Source organism: Oxyura jamaicensis, chromosome 22 (assembly GCF_011077185.1).
Source record: "Oxyura jamaicensis isolate SHBP4307 breed ruddy duck chromosome 22, BPBGC_Ojam_1.0, whole genome shotgun sequence".
NCBI lineage: Eukaryota > Metazoa > Chordata > Aves > Anseriformes > Anatidae > Oxyura > Oxyura jamaicensis.
Genome location: NC_048914.1, coordinates 3,047,118 through 3,068,982, shown reverse-complemented (window position 1 = coordinate 3,068,982; position 21,865 = coordinate 3,047,118). Strand labels below are relative to the sequence as shown.

Genomic DNA, 21,865 nt, shown 5'->3' with positions numbered 1-21,865 from the left:
TAGAAACATTTTTCAACAAGGCTACAAACCCACTTATCACCATTTTAAGACTTCTTTTCTAAAAACCCCTATTCTTCGCTCATCCTCATCCCAAAAATCTTTTCCTCTTTTGTATCTCTTTGTCTTTTGTTACCCAGATCAGTAACAGCTACATTCCCCACCCAGAAGTGATACTTTCCTGGGCTCACTACTGCTATAAACCTACGTAGCTAATCCTTACATTTCGGTGTCGGAATCTACATTTTTTGCTGAAGGACTCAAAGTAATTAAAGACAGCTTCCTGATTGCTCTAGGCATACAGAAGCTACATCAAGGTACCAACTTTTGCCTTCCTGCTCTTCTGTTACTGGCATGTAACGTGCAATGCATCGCAAGCAAAGCATATTAATGCCTTTATACAGGATCACTTGCAAGACTTCTATTCCCCTCCCCCTCTGATCCACAATTAGGAAAAAAGAGGTTCAAAAAAAGTATTAACACTTGTGTAGCAGATTGTTCACTGTCAACTTTTAATGTCATACTGAAATTTCCGGAAGATGGGAAAAAAACAAGGATAAAGTTAGTGTACTGCACTTATAACAGGAGAGAAACTTAAGAATATTTGTCTCCTTGTAGGACGGAAAGGTTTTTAGAAGGATTTTTTCCCCCCACTGTCCTTCTACACAGCTTTCTATTCCAATATACTTCAGAATTTAGAATTATGTCCTAATTTGTTCTCTAAATGTCATTTTTACTGCATTCAAGCCTTGGAAGGTGTTCAAGTCAGGAAAATAATAAAAGAAAGCACTTATAGTTATCTCTAGCAGAAGATAAGTCCGCAACCGACTCCTCAAAGACAGACCGTTGTGTCCACGGGAAGTTAATAGGACTCTGCAGGGGAACAAAGGCTCCTCTGGACAGTAACACAAGCATGCCACCATACATGTGATGGAAAAGCACTGTTTGGTACTGGCCTTTGGTTAAGGAAAAGCCATCCCATCTAGCTTTGATTTATTATTTATCCCACTATAAGCATAGCAGCATCTCTCCGCAGTTGAAATCTACATTTAACAGCAGGGAAAGATACCCAAATGCCTCACCAGATAATCAACACTGCTGCAATAAAACAGATTAAGACACACTTATTCCACAGACCGACATGAAATCACCCAGATTTTCCCGTACGGTCTGTGCATGAGCAGGTACAAGTTTATTGTGCCCAGACTCAGGCACCCAGGTGCAGAACTGTTGGCCCATCCCAAGTATTTAGGTCACCACAAATGCAGGTTTGGTTTGCAGCTCATTGAAAGGACACAGATATTCACCAGGTAGGGTAAAATCCTGGCACTTCTCCTGCACGCTTTCCACACTGGAAAATAATGGTTTGCCATTAGAAGGGAAATGCTACTTACACTGTGCAAAAAGCTCCCCGGGGAAAAGAAAAATTGATTTTTTTCCAATAGGAAGCGTGACCTGGACACTGAATGAGAGTTGCATTTCTAGAACTGCCTCTGACCTGCAGAATGACCCTGAGCAAATCCTTCCAATTCCTCGTGCAGCACTTTCCTTCCTCTCCCACTCTCTGCCCATCAGCTCTACTTAAACCACAAGCTGGCAGGCACGGTGTCTCTCCCTCACTCCATTTTTAGATGACCCAGAGGGGAACTATCATCCAAATTCCCATTCCATAAGGAAGAAATCTTTAAGGTTTCCACCATACCTAAAAAAGAAATAAAACACCTACAAGTGAATGCTGCTATTCCCACCTGCTTTATTCACATCCTTAGAGGCAATCTTTGTCCCAAGGTACAACGTGGTAAAAATTAAGGTTAATTCCACCGAATTACACCAATGTATAACCAGGCTCAGAATCGGGGAGCTCGAGTTTAGTTCTACCCTAGGAAACATCAGGCATAATTCCACTGAGGCCAGTATAATTAAAGTATTGTAAAAATAGCACAAGGATGTAATAGAGACCCTGAGGTTGTAAAAAGCACAGGAAATTGAAGAAGTCAGAAAAATATCTTAATACATGGGCAGGGAGCAGGGGGGTTGGTATTAATGCGGGTAGGGCCTGCTTGGCAGACAGCGGGCAGAAGCAAGCAGTGGTATTTTTTGTACAGACTTAGCAATGTGGGGCAAATTCAGTTACAGGAGTAGGTGGAGCAACTCTGAAGCCAGTGGGAAAACCTCAACAGACAGCAGCGCAACCAGGCTCTCAACCTGGCCACCAGCTCTGCTGTGAAAGCTCTCATCATCAGATACCAGTTTCATTTTTCCTCTCTGCACCATCATCAGCTTTCAGCTTCCTTCCTTTTCCTCTCTCCGCTGGGCTTCTGAACCCCAGTCAATGCTGCATTAGCAAATAGACATTACTGGATTATATAAATTCTCTACGCACGAGACATGGGAGGGTCTTGTCTGATGAAGAGAGTGGCATTTTGACAAGAGCGTCTGCAGAGCCATTTTAATGTTTCTTAGAATTGCCATTTGAGGATAATTTTCCCCTAGTACAAAGAGGGGGAGGGAGGAAGGAAAGAAACAACTGCAGCACTGTTGATTGTGGGCATAATCTGCAGGCTGATGTCAGATCTGCTCATGCTGACCTAGATGTCCCAATGGACTTTCTAATTCATGCTGCAGATACTGCAGAGATATGGGTGGGGTTTTCTATATGGGGAGAAAAAAAATCTACGGGAGAATGAAGAGATTTAAAGATATAACCACACTACTCACAGGTCTGCTGTGCCTTGGGGAAAGTTACTTGAATTGGACCTGTATTATGCAGATTCATTTTAAAAATTATTCTAGAGATATTTTTGATTCCCATTTCTTATGGTTCAAATTTAATTGGTAGTATTTAGCACACAAGGAATACAACAGAGGCTGCTTACATGGTATAGCAACCCCATACAGGTGCCTTCTGCAAAGAAGGACAATCTTGCCAGAGTTCTTTCAAGCATTCATGTATTTTTTTTTCTTATTTTTTTTTCCTCTTTTTTCTTTGTTGTTTGTTTTGCTTTACCCAAACGATGGTTACACAAAGAAGCTGTATGTGAGCACAGAGCTGGCAACTACAGCTGGCAGGTCAGGGTCAGCCTGTCCGACACCAAGGTATCTGCTCTCTCCAAAATATCCTTGCCCAGGACTGGCAAATTAGGAGAATGATTAACATCCAATTTTCTTGTGTGATTGGCTCAAATCTTTCTGTGTTCAGGGATACAGAAGTGGATGGAGCATTCAGTGCCTTGGGTGCAAAGCAATCATGTCTCCTGCCCCTTTATAAACATTACCCTCCTGCCACCTCACCTGGATTCACAGTGCTCCTAACTTCACGGTACAACTGGGTCCCCAAAACCCAGACTGTCTAGGCCACATCTAGCTGTTGGTCCACTAAATCCATTGACCACTTGGCAGATCTGGCAAAAAAAAAAATGCTTATTCCTTCAAGTTCTCAATATACTGTTTGGCAGAGATGCAAGATCACATCATAACACCTACTCTGGGAGATGACTGGCATAAGCACAACCCTTGTGACATCTTGCAGAACCTTCACAGCTGTGCTTTTACACCAAAAAAGAGGGACACAAGCGTCCTTAGTTAACCAGAAACCTGCACTGTTTAGGGACTGCATTTCCCAAAGACTCCTATGCAAGTTGAACACAGCTTCCAGGCTCCTTCAGCAGTGACACCTCATCAGGCCCTTCGCAAAAACAAACCAGAACCCTCAAACAAGCTCAGACTTGGCTACTCACCGGACATCCTGCCCAGGACTTGGTTGGTCCCCAGCTGATGAGCCACACCTGTCACTTAGAGCAATTTTTGAAGATAAAACAAGGTTTCCAACACAGAGTAAGGACTCCTGGCCTTCAGATCTTTGCCCCATCTCCCCTTCTATTCTAGAGAGATCATATTTCTCTCCCATCTTACCCTTCATTTTCCTGGGCTAAGCAAGCAGGGATTTCACTAGCACAGTTTAAGACTTAAGCTCCCCCGTAGAGCCAGACCCCATTCCCCTGATTTACTTCCTAGCCCTTCTCTGAACCTTCTGCATTTGGTTTATGGGGCGAAATGAAAGCAGCACCCCATGAATATCAGTGACTGCAGGGCACGGTGCAGGATTTGTCAGCACAAAGTCCCGTCAGTTTCAAAAGGCATCGAGTGAAGTTTTTAGCCCTCTAGGAACTCGACTGGCAGCCAAAGGCACTGCCAGTAAAGATGCGAGCAGGTAAGCAGAGTTTGCTCCTTCGCCCTCAGGCAATGTCAAGTTCCCATCCCTCACTCGCTGGATTGGTGTTCCAGTTAGAACCGTGAATTTTTATTTTTTATTTTATTTTTTTGCATTTCCATTGGCACCACAAGACCCTAAACGAGCACTGATCTGCACCAAAGCAGGGGCATTGCACAGCCTCTGGAGCAGCAGCGCCAGGCACAGCTCAGTGTTCCTTCTCCCCCACACAATACCACTCGCTGACACTCAGGACTGATCCGAGTCCATGAGAATTTCTTGGCAGGACTTTGCGGTGTTAATAACTGCGCAGCGCTAATTATAACAACTAACGGGCTGACACCACGCTGCCTTTGTGCAAGTTCTCCCATCACTGTGGTTTTAGTGCACATAAATCCACGTTGTAATCCACATTGTTTTCAGAAAAAAAACAATGCAGAGTGAAAGCAAAGAAACAAATCCACACTGAAATATAATGAGGGTGAAAAAAAAAGAGTAAATACTAATAGCAAATCCCCAGCATCAAATAAAAACATTCCTTTAGAGCAAACAGAATATCTTTACAAGCTTAAGCACTGCAGGAGCGCTGCTATTCAGTTTACGGTGATAGATGTTTGCTGAGATGCTGCTGGAGTAATGCAGCAGGTACAAAACATGGCCAGAGTAAACCAGCCTGCTCGCTTTCTCAGCCTTAGAAGAGGTATTTTGAAAATTAGAGCTATAATGATGATTGCAATTAAAGCAGCTGAGGTGATTGCTCACAGCCTCTAAGATTGAACCAGGTTATTTCTGATGTCTGGATTTCTGGAGCCTCAGAGAGTGATGTTTCATTCCTTTATAGCTAAATAATGGTAATTAAAATCTTCCTCATCTGTATTTTAATGTAGCTGATCACTGATTTTGTGTGCGGGGAAAATAGGCAGGCTTATGAAAAAAATATGTATTTTTTCCTAGATGCAGCTAACTCTTTTTAGCAGGAATAATTATTTTTAAAAACTGCAATGTTCTGATCAGCCCTACGTCCTAACCCAGTGTGCAAATTGCCCTCAAAAACATACGGAGGGAACAGATGGGAGGGAGCTTCCTGTAAGCCACAGGAGGGCAGGGTGGGAACACCTAGAAATAAAAACTTACTGACACCTTGCACCTATGAACCAGCTCAAAAAACAGACCAAAAGCCACAACAGCAACAGGCAAGAAGACATCCACAGATGGATGAGCAAGCAGAAGTTACATCCGCATATATAATGGGAGCATGGAGAACACTGTGGTCCACGAAGCCCACTCACAAGCCCGTTAGGACCTGAACTTGAGCAACACAGAGCACTTCTGGGCATCGCTGCCCTCGCTGGAAGCAGAGGGCTCTCATACCTGCAGCATCAACTTCTCCTGGAGCAGCCAAGGTAGTCCTTGTGCTAACAGAACCAGCTGCCTCCCATCTTTGTGTTTCCTGCTTTTGGGAAAAGATTTCCAGAGAAGATTGCTCTTTCTGGTCCTAGATTTCAGCTGCATAAAAAAATTAGGGGTAATTCTGGCAAAAGCATCTTCTCTTCTGCTGGCTAACACTGTCAGAGCAACAAAGCTGCAGATCCATTAACCCACTGCTGGGCACAGAACCTAAGTAATGCCAGGTCTCAGACGAGTCTCTCCGTGCTCTGGACGTGCCAAGTGCCAGATCTCAAGGACACATTTAGACCCATTGCTGAGACTCCAGGAGTTTTTACAGTGATGTCAGAGGGAAACGGGAAGAATGAAAACTAATGCAGTGAGAAAGAAGGTGACTTACTAAGTGGTAGAGTTGGGAACAAACACAAGATTCCCTTGCTTCTAAGGTCAGTGCTCTGGTTATCGAGTTATACCGCCTCTGACTCATTTACACGTACACCCAAATTAGCAGAACGCCATGGGATCTGAGGACCAACACTTCTTCACAATAAATTAGTCTTATAAATAGGTGTCCTGAAGATATGCACATCACAGACTCCCTCCATCAATCTCGCCACAAAGGAAGATAAGGTTTGAGATCATCTGCCCAGGAACCTTTCCTTGCATTGTCTCTTTTTTTTGGCAGCTCTCCTCCAGGAGAGGCTTACATCATGGCTGGAGGCTTTGGCCATCAGCATGGGAACAAGCATCCCAGAGATCTGAAAGCCTGCAATACCTCTTAGCAGTGCCTCTGAAGATGCAGTCTGTTCCCTCAGACTAGAATTAATAGCCTTATTGGCAGGATGACTCAGGGAGCTGTAGCTGGGCATGTCTCGTCTCCCTGCATTTGCAATGAGATTTCCCTGATTTATTTTATCTGCAGTAATTAAGGCAGCCTTCCCCCCCACACACACACCACTACAGCGTGAAGATTTAAAAATAACACAAGAAACAGCAGCAGGCTAGACGAACAAGTCAGCAAGAAAAATCTCTCCAGGCAGTCAGAATTTCTGCTGCTTAGGAGCCTTCCTTGACTGTAAGGCAGAGCCCACTGCAGTGGGGTCAGGAGGGCAGGGGGGGGGCTGATCCTATAAATTCAACTGGCCCCAACCAGCACTGATTTTGGCTGCGGTGCCAGGTAATGCTAAGGACTGAGCCCTTTATGCAACAATTGAAAAAGCAACAAGGAAACTGTCTTCTCAAAAGGCACGCACGTAGGTATGAATTTCTGCAGTGTTATGATGAGGGGTTTGTCCTTGTAGAGGAAGGGACGCTCCTTCCGAGGCAGCTTGATGCTGAGAAACCAGAGACGCTGCAGCAGCCACTGATTTGCTCTGTGCTTTGGGGAAAATCCCTTTCTCATCTTTGCAGCCCTGTTTGGAATACGAAACGCAGCACCAGCATGACCAAGCTGCCTGCCTCCCCTGCAGACACCCCTTCAGAACAAGGCTGCTCAGGTGCAGCCTCCACAAGGGACCCAGCAGGGATCCCATCAGATAAAACCCAGGAGGGTGCACCCTGCTCTCCTCCAGACTTTTGGGAAGTAAGGAGGCGAAGTAAAGCCCTGCAAGATCCCCATCCAGAGGGCACTGCAGTTGTGCAGAATGTTACGCTGCACTTAATCCCAGCAGTAGCGTTAACCCTCTGCATGCTTTGTGCACCATATGCAGTTTGGTGATGGGCTCCTAGCCCTAAGGGTACAAATCACATCTGTAACTCAGACATCTGTCAAGGATTTATAAAACGCTCTTCAGAGCTGGATCCTACAAGGACAAACATGCATGCTTGTACCTATTTTGCCTTGGAGGTGGGTGTGGGATTTGTTTCTCTCAGTCTTTCCCCTCCACCCCCCGATGAATTAATTTCTGCAACTTTCTTCACTATAAAAAAGTATTTCAGGCACTCAGGAACTCAGCTAATTATGAGAAAGAACCACACTGCAATCTCTTGTGCTAATGAAGGATTTTGTAATTTTCTGGAACTCTGCTGTGAACAATTGCAGTATTTGCTCCCTATCTGGTATTAAAAAAATCATCACATTCCTGGATAAGTACACACTGAAACACTTGCTTAATGCTGCTAGTCAAGGTTAGGCAGGCTGTAATAAAAATATAATCACCAGGACCCTCACCAGTAAGTACAAAATGAAAGAGCTCACAAATAATACTGCCTCTTACTCTGCTCTGCCTGGCTGCTATTCCACATCGAGGAGCAAACTGCATCCAACCCTCCAAGGAAGGAGGGCAGCTGGGGTGCTTGCCTCAGTTTTCAAACTGACTTCAGATATATCCAAAGCATCTCCAGGAGAGGAATGATTTATAAGGCTCATTACCAACTCCTCCATTCTGTGGGACCGATTCTTCACTGAGCTGCAGCTCGTGCTGTCGTTTACCCCAAAGCAACGTGCCATGGTACTAATTTAGTCCCATTTACTCCCTCTGCTTACACAGGGTGAACTAATTCATAGAGGGGAAGAACAGCAGCACTACCTCCAGACTTGACCAGCTTCACCTGAGCAGCTGGTGACTTTTAACAACTTTTTGGCTCGCTGCATCCCCTTAGAAGACGCACATCCTATTGACGTGACAGATGCTACTGAAAGCGTGTGCGCAGCAAGTCACAGGAAGAGAGACAACTTCACACCATTTCAGCTTGTACTGACTCAGCAGCCAAGCTCTTTTTGCTCTATTTATTGAGCACAGCTCTGAAGTGCAAATTTAAGTAGAGGATTAGCTACACAGGCCATCGGTTTTCCTGCTTCAAGGCAGAGTTGCCAGGAAGGAAGTGCCCACTTTAATACAATTATGTACAAAAATACATGCAATGCCTGAAGGCCTGTTTGGCTGCAAAACAGAAGCAACAAATCAGATGCATAAGTGGAGTTTGATCCTTACCTAACTGGTTATTTCCATCTAAGCATGGAGCCATCCCAGAACTGAAAGCTTGTGCTTTTATTCTAAGCACCCAGAAGCACCTGTAGAGCAGAAAGCAATCTGGAACTAAAAGAGGAGCTGGATAATAGATAGCTGGGTTAAATTATTTCAATAGAAGCGTTCGTAGCAAGGACCTCCGGGTTGCATTTCATTAGTCATCAACTAAACATGGATTAAAGTAGCAGCAAGCTAAAAGATGCCCAGTATGTCATCAAGCAATCTCACAGGCTGCTAGAGGATTATTATCCATTCATTACAGTAATTAGCTTGATACGTACAATAACTCAGTATCTGCACATACATTACAACTGTAGAGGATAAGTGCCTGCTTTCTCTTCCCTTTTCTTTTGCTCTGCAGGTATATTTGCATGTTAATTGAAATAACACAACACAACCGGCGTCACTTCTAATACTTCCCATCTCTAAATAGGAATCTGCCGGTACAAACTGATGGAAGTCCCTCGTGTTCAGCAGGGCAGCGCTGGCTGACGCCAGCCAAAGAAGTGCTCATCTATATTTAGCCACAAGATGCAAAAGCAGTAGGTAAGGCAGCTTGGAGATTTATACTCAGCCATCTGCAAAGCATCATACAACTTTTATAGCATCGATCCAAGGCTGAGCCCCCCTTTAGTACCCTTCCCCCGAGCTCGGTAAATTCTTTCAGGTTTTACAGTGTTCTTAATTTGTACACTGCAAGAGCACAAATGCTTTCCATGAAAGCTGTAGCACACGGATTAACATTTCCTGACATCACTAATGATGAAGTGAAGCATTGTCCCAGACTCAAGGGAACAACAGCCCCCAGGTCTTATTTCAAATTCCCATTACAAGCCTTCAATTAATTTCCTGGAATCCTTTTCTCCCTCCCAAGCCTGACACGATAGCAGGAGTTAGGCCACTTATTGAAAGATATGCCTTTGTATTTTATGCAACTGTGAAACCTTTGATGACAGCATTAATCTGTGTGCAAGGGAGACAAAGATATGGTGATGAACACATCCACTGAAAAGTGAAGCAGACACACTGGGCTGTCAAAAGGCACCCCTTAACTCAAAGGGATTATGGGGCCAAATTAGGAATACTTCTCTAATCCCATTGCCTTGAAAAGCACTTGAAGGCACCCTGCACTTTCCAAGAGCAGCTTCTGGTTGAAAAGCTCAGGTACCAGCCAAGTAGCTCCCTGCTGCTGGTGGTGCAGAGCTCACAGAGATGTTTTGCTGAAGAATTAAGTACTAGACAGGAGTTAACAGTTGGTATGTAGAGCTTTGGATATAACAATGCAGGTATGATCCAAAGACAATGACCATGTTAATTAGCTACGGTTAATTGGACAGCACCAATTAACTCTAGCTGATGGTCTGGTACTCACATGCTGGGATCCAAGCAGATGAAAGAAGTAAGAACGTGGGTTGTCCGATCTGCATTTGACAACGCACATTTTGGCTTACAACTCTGGGCATGTAAAATGGAGCTTCGTGGCAGTGACATTCAGGTCATTAAGGGGTGAGATTTGTGCCTCCAATTTAGCCTCCTGCATTTGAAAAACAGCCTTGTTTATATCTGGGACTAACGTAAATCAAGGGATGAAAGATATCCTTGGCATTTTGTTGTTTTGTTCCCCCCACGGCCAAATGAAATTAAACCCAAGTCATTTATTCACAATATGCTCATCTACAGTATCTATTTATTACAACAATTACACCAGAGATTATAGTGCAACAAATCTAGCGCGTTATTAAAGCCTACAGGTTTACAATTTCCATAAATACCATTCCAACGCATATGGTGGGGATATTCATTTGGGTTGTCACTGGTGTTCTTTTTCACGTCAAAGTCTATGTACTGGGATCTTTGCAAAACCTGACGAGGGAGGAAGCAGAAGAGAAAAGAAAAGACAGATCTCTGGCAGCACTGCTGGCTAGGATGCAACACCGTGGCTCCCACTGGAAGGAAGCAGCAGGTCTTCATCCATCCAAAAATACACTTTGGGGATGGGCTAGCTAGTACAAAACCCACCTTTGACCATTCTGCCTATCTGGGAATCCTGCTCACTGTTTTTTGAGATGAATGTCAGGTCATTTCAGAGATCCTACTAAAAGCTGTTAAGCGTGTATCAGAAACATGGAGACCTCACACAAATCCTCAGCCACTGAGTAAAATCCTATTTTGCAGGATGCCAAACGTTCACAAAGGAAGAGGCAAGTGCTGAGGTTAGGTTCTTACATTCAAAAATAGCCAAGATAAAGTATTGGTATGCTGGGAATATAGAACAGAAAATAGAACAAGATAAAAAAGATTAAATATTAAAAAAAATTGAGATTCCGTTAGATTACTCTGAAAAAGATGTAGGGTAATGATTTACATTCTAAGCAAGCCAAAGGCTGAACAAAATATAGACTTATACTTTGCACCAACATTTAATATTTATTTCTATTTTGCATAGGACAATTCAGACCCGATCCTGGACTATACACAAGCCACATGATTAGGAGTTTTAATGTATTTTCTTATCCATTTATCTTCTAACTAAAGCAGACTTATGTACCTTACCAAATACCCCACAGAAGAGACACAAAACAGATGCAAATATATGTTTATCAGAGTATTAAAAAAAAAAAAAGAAAATCTGTTTTTTCTTTGTCTTTCAAAGATGAAATCTTAAGTCCTTATTTAATATGATACAACCTAAAGGCAACCACTTCACTGTGAGTTGCTCCTACATAGGGTATTGCAGGAGCCATTCAAGGATGCTCACAACAGCACATTTGAACCTTTGCATCCTTCTGGTTTAGAGTACCTCCAGGAACCTACGATTTTAATTCCCTAATTTAACTGCCTGTCACATTTTACCAGCAAGTGTGATTGATTACATTTGCTTTGTTTTAATGAGCTCAGATGTGATAAAGAGATCTAAAAGCATAACTAAATATTTATAATTCATTCATAGCCTGTACACATACCCACTACACACAGAGCAGCAGGTTTACAAATACAGACACAAAAATCAACATCTAGAATTAAGATTCACAGCATGTGCAAGCCTTCACCCCCTGACCACAACAAGAAAGCTAGCTTCTTCCTCTTGAAATAGGCTTTAGGAGGAGGATCCATTTCTTAATTAGAGCAATTACTGTTAAATAATGCATTCTTGCTACACTCAGGTGAGCGAGAGTTTTCATATGTGGCATCTTTCAATTTACAATCTATGCCCAGCACTGATTGCTGCTGGAACTCTTAACATAAATACAGACCAGCAAATGGCCAATAGATATATTATTCTTAGTGGATGTATCGGTAAAGGATTAAACAATGAGCTTTATGACATCTCTACAGCAGCAGTAAGCAGAAAAAAATCACAAGTAAATTGGTTAATTTATGGCAGCCCATGCAACCTTCCCTTGATGTTAATTGAAGCAATGCAGAAACAGTGTTTGAACAATATTTTCAACGATTGGGTCAGCAAAATGCCCAAGAACAGCCACGTGACACTCACTTTATCACAAGGAAATGGCTACAAGTAAAACAAATTATTAAGTGACAAATCCTTATGGTGCCAGAACTAAATGAGGATGATTGAATACATGTGGGCACAGAGGGCAACAGCCAGAATGAGATAATTAGGTATTGCTGCACTCTAGTCTGGGGGGAATCCATTTTCTTTCTCCACTGATTAGCAGTCTCCATTGCTGATCAAATTAGTAAATTCCATTAAATATTTCCTACCCCTGTTGACCAAGTAATGATGATACCTGCCAGAGATAGCCCAGAGTCACCACAAGTCAGCACTAGCCAGATGAGCACCAGCTAACCTCCTTTTCTGCCTCATCCCCATCTATCCATTTTCCACCCACCCTGAGTTCCTGCATCTGCTTTGTCTCAAAGTTACAGGCAGTGACATGACCCTACCCCATTTCTCCTTCCCCAGCACAAATAGAGACACTGGCACAGAAACAACAGCATACAAAAAAAAGCACTGAATATTTAGGATATCAGCGTGCCATGCTCACTCCCCACGTCCTTCCTATCCATAGAGGAAAAGTACTTCCCTCCCTAGTGAAATCAAGCAATCTTCCTCGCATCCCCTGCACGCCAAGCCCGTAACGGAAGAGCTGACGTTACAAATTTACCCCGCATAACCTGAGCATGCACAGAAACGCAAAGCCCCTGCGGCCTGCTAAGATAATGCATTAATGTATGGGAGCCTTGGTAGGAGCCTGCGGGAGGGACGCACGCCCCTATCAATTATACATCCCCAGCACTGAGCAGGCATCAAATGCAGAGGTTACTCGAGTGCCTGTGCCGAGCATCTGCATGCAGATTTGCTGTCCCTCCACAGGGGACGGAAGCCCAGAGCAGCGTTTTCTACCTGAGCAATTTCCCTTCACCTATACAAACATGTCCTGATGCTGTAAAACATAAATGTTTCACTGCATAAGTGAGTCAGAGCTCCAGAAAGAGGCAGTCACGCAATATGCCAGAGCCACTTAATCCAGACAGGCCTGCTTTTACCCTAGGAAACCCTGCTTGCTTTTTAAGTGTCAAAGTTTGCTTTTTCAACGCACTTGCATATTTCCCTCAAGTTTGACTTGTGTAATGTGAGCTCTCACATTAAGCAAACCTTAAGAAATAAACCCCACTGGGATGTGATGATCTATACACACAGCCCTCATCACCATTGGGTTGGGACACCAGACAGTAATGAAGGGATTATGAGTTTAGGGAAGAGCTACTTTTATTCCACAGATGAGGAACTGGCACAGGAAAATGGTGTAGGGAAAGCCAAGGCCCAGAATGAGCCATCAAAGTCATCACCGAGTCTGCGACAGAGCCAAGAACATAGACTTGGCAAGAAGACCCAGATCTATACGAGGAGGAGCCCTTCCAAGTTAAATTTCCATTTGTGTTATTAATAAAAAACCTCTTAGCAAACAACTAGAAGAAAAATTGATTCCATCCTCTAGCAGAGTAAAATCTAATCAAGTTACACAAGGTGACATCTCCAGAAGCCAAGCATTTGATTACGAGGATGGGTGTTTAATTAAAATGGCTGTGTACTGCCTCTGTAACACTGCAGCTTGACCGAGGAGCTTCTGATCAGATCTCGGTGGTCAAAATAACCTTCACTGACATTTCTTCTGAGCCCAACCCCAGTCCAACACGGAAATAATGTGAAAGGACAGTGTGTTCAGTAAGCTCTTGACTATGCTGCCACTTTAAAGCCTTGGAATTGTCCTCTCAGAAGCCAAGTTAAGTGAGCAAGGGGCAGTATTTTAAATCTGATTTGTTTGCCCTTTTTTTTTTTTTTAATTGGGAGCAATAGGGACTGTCCTACAGCAATACCCATAATTATAACAACCAGCTGCCCAGGGCTTAAGATAGAATTACTTCAGTGCCCTCTGAGCAAGTGTTCAGCTTCCAGCGCCCCTTCCCAGTGTACAATCCCTAACAGAGTCTGGGTATCGTGCTGGTGCCATTTAAATTTAGAAGGCGACCACTGTTGTTACACCAGCAGTTGCAAACTCAGCCCTTAAGATTCTTCTAAGAAGGTCTGGGTCCCACTGCAACACATCAAAACCTTGTACTGATCCCTCTCCAGACAATATTATGGTGTCGAAAGCTCAACCAAGCTCATTCAACCCCCGTGCACCGCTGATTAAAGTCACTGAAGAAGCTACAAACCTCAAAATCCACCTCTACTTCCCCTTCTCACATTGATTACGTTGCTTGCTTGCATCTCAGCGGCTCCTTATGTGAGCAGTAGGTGATAAACTCACCTGGATTATGTTTCCCCACGCGTGCACCTGGCAGGTACCTTTGCCATGGCCCCAACAGTGCTTGATGGTATAAAAGGAAACAGAAAAAGATGGGAGGCACCTCACAATGGCAATAACATCATTAGGATGAAATTTGCTCTGGTCTGCCTGCCACGAGCAGGTATCTGATCCCTCAGGATAAGAAATCAAAGGCAGCCATATGTGGCACCAGCCACGTCCCTGTCAGCTATAGCAAGTCACATGCTTTCATCAGACTTCCCAAAAGATTAGGTTTTCCACTGGAAAACTACAAATCTTTTGATCAAAAAAAAAAAGCAGTAAGAGTCCTGAGGAAAAAAGCCTAGGAGCTAGCTCAGCTATACATCATCTGACATCTTGACCTAAATAAGACATCCCCTATAGTTAATGAGGATATAATTGCATCATGCGCAGGGACACAAAAGGGAGCCTTTCAGAGATGCAGAAGTGACTGTCCCCAGGCTAGGCTGATGCTAATGCAGGAAACCTTCCTCATTGACCGGATTAGTTCAGATGATACCAAGTTTCTCTGATGAGCCCCCAAAAGCCCAGCCTAAAAGCAACATTTCCCCTGGAACCCCTCATTCACAGGGCAGCTGGGTTCTTTGCTGAGGAACAAAGCAAGATGTTTCTGGCTGCCTCCGAAGAGCTCTGCTTTGCCACTGCGACCGCTCAGCCCTGGTGCTGAGCTGCCACACCAGAAGCAGCAGCAAGCTCCCAGCTTCACCACGCGCATTCCTCTGATCTCCAGCAAGCACTGACACTACAGAATGGAAATAAAAATCCTGCCTTTGTAAGCAGTTTAGGGCTGCTTTCCAATCTTGTCTGATGCAGGAGTAGCTATGGCTAGAAGTGAAGACAGCTTTCTTGTGTTTTAATTTCAAAAAAACAAAGATTTTCTTCAAAACATTCCCATTCGGAAACATCCCGTTCATTATCACAGCAGCGCTCTTAAGGACTTTTAAAGTAAAATTAAAGAAAATGAAAAGTGATGGCTGAAGTAACATTTGATGAAAGAATGCTTTGAAATGAAACTTCTCAGCTCTAGCTGAAGCTTTCATGTTGTAAAGCTACAGAAGTAACGAGCCCCTAAATAACGGTATGGGAAGCATCGCGCTGTACTCCCAGAGCAGTTCCCACTGTCTGCTTCGTGATCTCAATTAAAGGTCTTGCTCTAGCAACTCAGGAGCTGGTACTTAGAGTAATTCCATAGAAATGTTTTACAGGATTAAATGATAAGATTAACGGGCATGTCTTTGACCAGGAAAACGGAATCCGCAGTCACTGGAACAAGCATAACAGCATTTTACAGCTGCGCAAAGTAAAACAAAAATCAGAAAGTGTTTGGCTGTAGTTCAAAATTAAAAATTGTTTTAATGAACACACAAATCAAATTTATAATCAAACTCATAGGACATATTTAGCATGAAAAGTAACAACAGCAACATCTTATAAATAGTAATCATTTGTTGTAGCCTGACAAACTATAAAGCAGATGCAGCTTTTTTGTATGCAGAGTGGGTTTTGGTTTTAGTTGGGTGGAATTGCTCAGGACTCACCGCTTATAATCAGGAGGACATTATATAAGATCTGAAAACAACCATTCTGCAAACAACATTTGTTTTCATTACAGCTCCTCATCATAACACTGGTTTAACCAAAGACAAAGGGAAGCAGCCCAGGAACAAAAGGATGTGAGGATGATTTTGTTCTCATCCTGCTTTCTCCTCCTTACCCATATTTCACATTGCTCAGAATACCACAGGGACCTGCCTTGGACTTGCCTCACACTGTGAGGCTTTCCTGGCAAACAGCATGTTCCAGGATTGAGATGCAATTGGAAGAGGGCGTGCAGCATCCTTCGAAATGGACAACGGTGAAGGTGCTACTGGGGTACTGAGCAGATCGCTTACACTGGCTTGATTTGAGCTGGAGGACAGCCGTAAATCAGGGCACACGTTATTTCTGATGGCACAAAGAGGGCTGCTGGCTGACCCCTTGCCAGAAAAACCACGGTGCATCCTAGGGAAGCTGTACAACAAGCAGCAATCCTCTGCTTCTAGTATTATCACATCCATGTACTGCAGAGATGCAAGTACAGCCTTAGTTTTATTTTTATTTTTATTTTTTTTCCTGAATTAGGACTTTTAGGAGATGGTCTGGCCTTGCTCACTCTTATTTCACAGGAACAAAAGGTACATCACAATACCACACGTGTTAATGAAATGGTGTTAATGAAACACCATGCATAAAATATGAACAGTTCATATCATAATTACTAATGCACCTTTACTACTTATAACGATGGCAGGATTTCTTCTGGAAAGGCAATTCATTCCGCCAGCTATACATTAAGGCACTGGGGAGAGCAAAATGCCATGCCATCACTTTTCAGACACGCATATGATGGTGAAATTGGAGCATAAACCTGAACGTTGAGGTACCAACTATGCTTCTCCCCACATATTCTGAACTTCAAGACCCCCATTCCCTCTTAACCTTTGTTGCCAAGTCTCTCTAGGGGCATCGCTTGTGACATTAAACATCGTGAGCTCCATTATCCAAAGGTCAGCAAATCCCAGCTGATATTGCTGCACGCATTAGGACACTGAAGGTTCTAATTATTTTGGGAGAGTGATATTTCCATTTGTCAGAAGTTAGTGAAATAAATCAGTGCGGCATGTCCCCACAGAGAAAAAAATACTAAAGTTTAGCTGCTTTCACAAATGTACTTTAATTCTTTAAAGTGACTTATCCTAACTGGGAGCCTCCACAGATCTCAGCCGTTCACATCCCAGGACAATATTTACTTAAAGGAGTTTAACAGTCTAATGCATGATTAATGTGCATGTATCCTGCCTTTCAGCTGCGTTGGGATAGAAGAACCACCTGGTGATGATAAAACAAATCACCTCTGAAGGACACAGCAACATACATTACTTCATAAATACCATAGGGTGACTCTGCTTTTCTTAATAAGCAATTCTGCTTCTGCAGCCTTGGCTCCTCATGCATTTTTTAGAAGCTCCCATCTTTCTCCTTCTGTTCTCCACATGTCTCCAAAATTACTTTCCAAATGCAATTAACGGGTGCATTAATTGTTATTACGACTTCAGATATTTTTTGGAATATTTGCTTAGGCATACAAAAGACAAAAATTGCATCCCCTGAGCGATTACCTCAAGTCTCTTTGCATTGTTTTCACTTCCCTGAGCCTCATTAAACCAAGGATTCATTTTTAGCAGGTGTAACTGTTGCTTTTCTGCAGCGTAGCAGAACTGCCCTTGCTTCCGCCAGCTGAAGTTTGACCCCTGAAACAGTTTAAAGAAAAACAGGAGGCTTCCACATGCATCGAGTCCCAGCTTCATCTGTTCTGTACCGGTGGCTATGGTGAAAGTCTCTGCAGCTTGGCGCACGAGAACAGAATTTCAGCCAAAAATATTTCCCCTTTTGACCCAGGGACAGGAAGCGTATCCTCCTCTCTCCTCTCCTTAGTCACATTAGCGAGGGCAGAACGTAATCTTCTGTCTGCCTCGTGGCAAAGCATGCTGAAATCCTTTTAGCAAAGCAAAGGGAAGAAGGGCCATAAAGACAGCTTTAAATTTTATATTTCTTTCCACGACGAGAAGTGCAGGAAATGGAAGAATCACAGATATTACTTCAGGGCACAATAGTTACATTGTGCTGACCACTGCAGAGGAAAGAAAGGCAGCCAGAAACACCAGCCTCTTTGTTTTAAGCCAGCACCAACGCATGCTTAGGAGGCTTGTTTTATCTCATTGTGAGATCATTCGCAGTCCTAGAGATGTTTAGTTTCTTCCTCTAATTTATTTTACTGGCTACAGAAGCAGAAGAGTGCAAGTAAGATGTTCAAATATGATAATAGCTGCTGCTATACTGACTTTAAACAAGGACAGTTTTCTTGCTAGGTCCACGGCCACCTCCTCTGGGGAGGACCAGGGTATTTTCCTGCAGGCACTGAAGGTAGGAAATCTTTGCTAAAGACAAAAAAAAAAAAAAAAAAAAAGATCATTGGAATTAGCTCCCACTCATTCACCTGATTTTAAACTACTCAGAGTGAGAAAGCATCTAATGTGTTGCAAAAGAAAGTCTGGCCTGCTCAGCCTGGGCCCATTCCTCAGTTCTTTGGGTTTCAGTTGGACAAAAAGGTTTAGCAGAGGTTTGATTCAGCCAGCTCCCAAAGCTAATTTCCCTGTGTAGCTGCTGTCGGGAGGATGAGTCATGCAGGAAGAGAACTCATTTTCCCCTAAGTCTTCACTTTTTATGGTCTGATATGAAAGGTTTTTCTTCTTAATTATGGAAAAAAAAGTTTACTGCTGTCTTGCAAGATCACATGGCTCTGATGTATTCACCTTTGATTTTTTTTTTCCTTTGCCAGAAGAAACAGGACAATATTCAAGATTAACTTACAGCCCTTGCTACTTACATCCTCGAGGCTTAAAAACACACAATCGATCTGTAGTCATGCTTAACCTTTCCTGAAGGCTTTACAGAAAACAGGACAAACATTGATTAATGATGCTTTACAGCAGTCCTGGATTACACAGGAAAGGGGAAAAAAAAATGAATGAACAGCTTATTCAAAAGCCCAGAGTATGTAAAAAAAAATTATATACAGAATCCCCTTCTTTGCTGTCATGCGTCAGATGGTTCTGGTGCTCAGAACACAAAACTGGGGCCAGACCTACCAGAAGTTAGCCATCCCCCTGAAAAAATCAGATTTTCAGCTGCGTTTGACAAGCTGCACACCCCCAAGCAGCTGTCTCACCCCATCAGTGGATATGCATCCTCCTGAAAATACAAAGCCATTAAAGTCTTGCCTTTTTCCCTGATTATTAACCACGTGGGAGGGTCAGCAGTGTATAATGTGTTTTATTGATTTACAGGGGGTTGCGGGCAGCTCTGAGGAAGCTGGGAGCCAGCTGCGTTCTCCTCCACTTCTGTGCTGTGCAAGCCTTTATTAGAGAAAATTAAATACCACGCTGCTGTAATGCAGGGGCTGCTGCGCTTGCACAACTTGCTGATTTTTGGCTGATACTCATGGCTTGGCCTGGCAAAAACAACAGCATGAACTGCTACTATGTCAGCTGAACAGCCAGGGCTCTATAGCTAGGAGCAAGAACGAGTCATATCCTCTGTGCTTTGGATGGAGACAAGGCTTCAAGTATGCCTTCACCAAGGGGGCACGTATTTGTTCTTTGGCAGGCTCTTGTTTTTCACAAATCAGAGCTGAGAAGAGTAAGAGCACATATTTAAGCAAGAGAGTAGTTCCAGTGAAACAGGTTCGCTAACAGCTAGGACTCCTAATACAGTAGCCTGGATTTCATTCCTATCACTCATAATTCCATACAATGTGGTTAAAATTCCAAAAACAATGAGCTTCTGCCTCCCTGTGCTGATAAGAACCATCATCATCTGTCCCCCAAAGCTAACAATTCTGTATCCATCAACACCCTTGATATACCTAGTGCTACTATCCCAACAGCTAGGTGCCTGTGACAATAAATGCCATCTTCAGCACCGATCCTGCATGCTAGAGCCATTTCAGCTGGATGCCAGAGAGCCATTTCAGCCCTTGGGAGAATCCTATGCTTGACTTCATGCAGGACCACAACTTCCAATGACTTTAAAGAGATTTGCTGATAGCTTGCGTGGGCAAGGCGGTGTTTTGCCGCTATTATGGGATGGGTTTCATCTCCCAGATCACCACCTTTCCTAAACATAGCATTCTTCTGAGCCCAAATAATATTTATGGCCTTCCTTAGCCTCTCTTGAGAATTCCCAAGAGAGTGGCAGGTCATTTAGTCATTTAATAAACATTTAATGAGTTCACTTCAGCCTTGTATTGTGCACATGAGCCTTTTTTAATGGACGAAAAGTGTCACAAGAGCAACCTCACTGCCGCAGCTTGGCTCCCTGGGCAGAGAGCTGCTGGCCTTGCTGCAAGGCTCTATATTATGGGAGTTAACAGTGACAAGAAGCAGGTACTGATCATCATCACTTACTGATGAACAGCTTGTTGGCGGTGTGATAACAGATCAGTTACAGCATCTCCTGCGCTAGCATCTCCATATTGCACATTTTGAGCTTCTGATCCTTGGAGAAGCTGCTCAGAATCCTGCGTGCTCTCTTCAGGTCTAGCACCAGGCTGTACCTTCAACATCAGTTCCCACTGAAAGGCATCTGATGGATGAAATTAATTTCTTGGCCTCTCTCCAGCCTTGAAATGGTAAATGCTTTCGTCCACAGAAGCCACAGCAATAATTGGCCCCTTTGTGTTGGCTGGGAGTGCACAGACCAAGTCACCTCCTTTTTCCCCTCCTAAAGGTCAGCCAAGAAAAACAGTGCTGGGGAACAGCCTGAGAGAAGGACCTTGTCCTCCACCTGCACCCAGCCTGAGACCAGAGGTACTGCCAGCCCCAAACCCTTCATCTGCCAGCCCCTGGTTCTCCCTTTTTCAGCCACATCACTCCTCAGTCATCCCAAACAAAGGGGAAGATGCAGCTCTGGTATCTATATACTAAACTGCAGCGGTACAAAGCAGACCAAGACCAAAAGAAACTCAGTTCTCCCTCTTTTCTATTCCAAGTCACCAGGCAGTTTGCATGTAAAATCCCTTGTTGCTGTTATTTATAGTAGCTGTACAAGGATACCAGGACACCACGGGAGGATACTACAGGTTGTTACCAACACATCCTCCAGTTTTCTCATAAATCCTCTTCATTTCATGCACACATGCACCCTCCCTGCAGTGCCGAGCTCTTGCAGTGACATTAGCCTTAATTAGCTGCAGCAATGCCTCGCGAGCCTAGAGGACGTGATGTTTGATTGATGCACTGATCCCAGAGTTCTGGCCAAACACGAATGAATCAGTTTACAGATAAATAGGCAGGTAAAGATGAGCTTTTTTGTCAGGCCAAGATATCAGACAAAACTCAAGTACGGCCAGCATGGAGTTGTACCTCAGAACTGACTATCCCAGGGAGATGTGATAGTATTTGACAAGAAACAATAAACCTTTGTAAAAAAAACTAGCAGAGGAATTACAGTGACAAACTATAACATGAAAAAAATCTTCCCTGAAATATAATTGCATTCTCTGCCTTCGGATGAAAGCCTATTTCCAAGCAATGATCTGTCTGCTTTGATATTCTGAGTTTGAAGCAGAAATTGTCTAGTGACAAAAGTGATTTAATACAAGGAGCCAATTTCCATCACTCCGGCTAATAACGCACACATGCAGGAAGTGGAAGTTGTCAGACCAATGTAAATACATTGAAGATGCACTAAAAAAATGTAGAAACACTTTGGTCACCTGGTACTGAGAGCACAATACCCTTAGAACTGCTTTGCAGCTACCCTGTAATGCTCTTACACCACCACAAGTTAAATTTAAGTTGGTCCTTTACAGACAAGTGCCTTGGATTTACCAATATAAAAACTTGCAAATGCAGAGATAGGTTAAGAAGTATGCTATCTATTAGAGT

General features: G+C 43.4%; 1 long non-coding RNA gene across 2 annotated transcripts in view; it reads right to left on the bottom strand.

The window, feature by feature from the left end:
• Nucleotides 1-11,167: 11,167 nt before the first annotated feature.
• The window catches only part of LOC118177454, a 28,195-nt gene continuing 17,497 nt past the window's right edge, over nucleotides 11,168-21,865 (bottom strand). Inside the window, exon 3 of one of the 2 annotated variants that reach the window (XR_004755801.1) lies at nucleotides 11,168-12,314. This is a non-coding gene — a long non-coding RNA (uncharacterized LOC118177454). Of the gene's footprint in view, nucleotides 12,315-16,354; nucleotides 17,914-21,865 lie in introns of those variants that run through there. The other variant, XR_004755803.1, reaches the window with a different exon arrangement.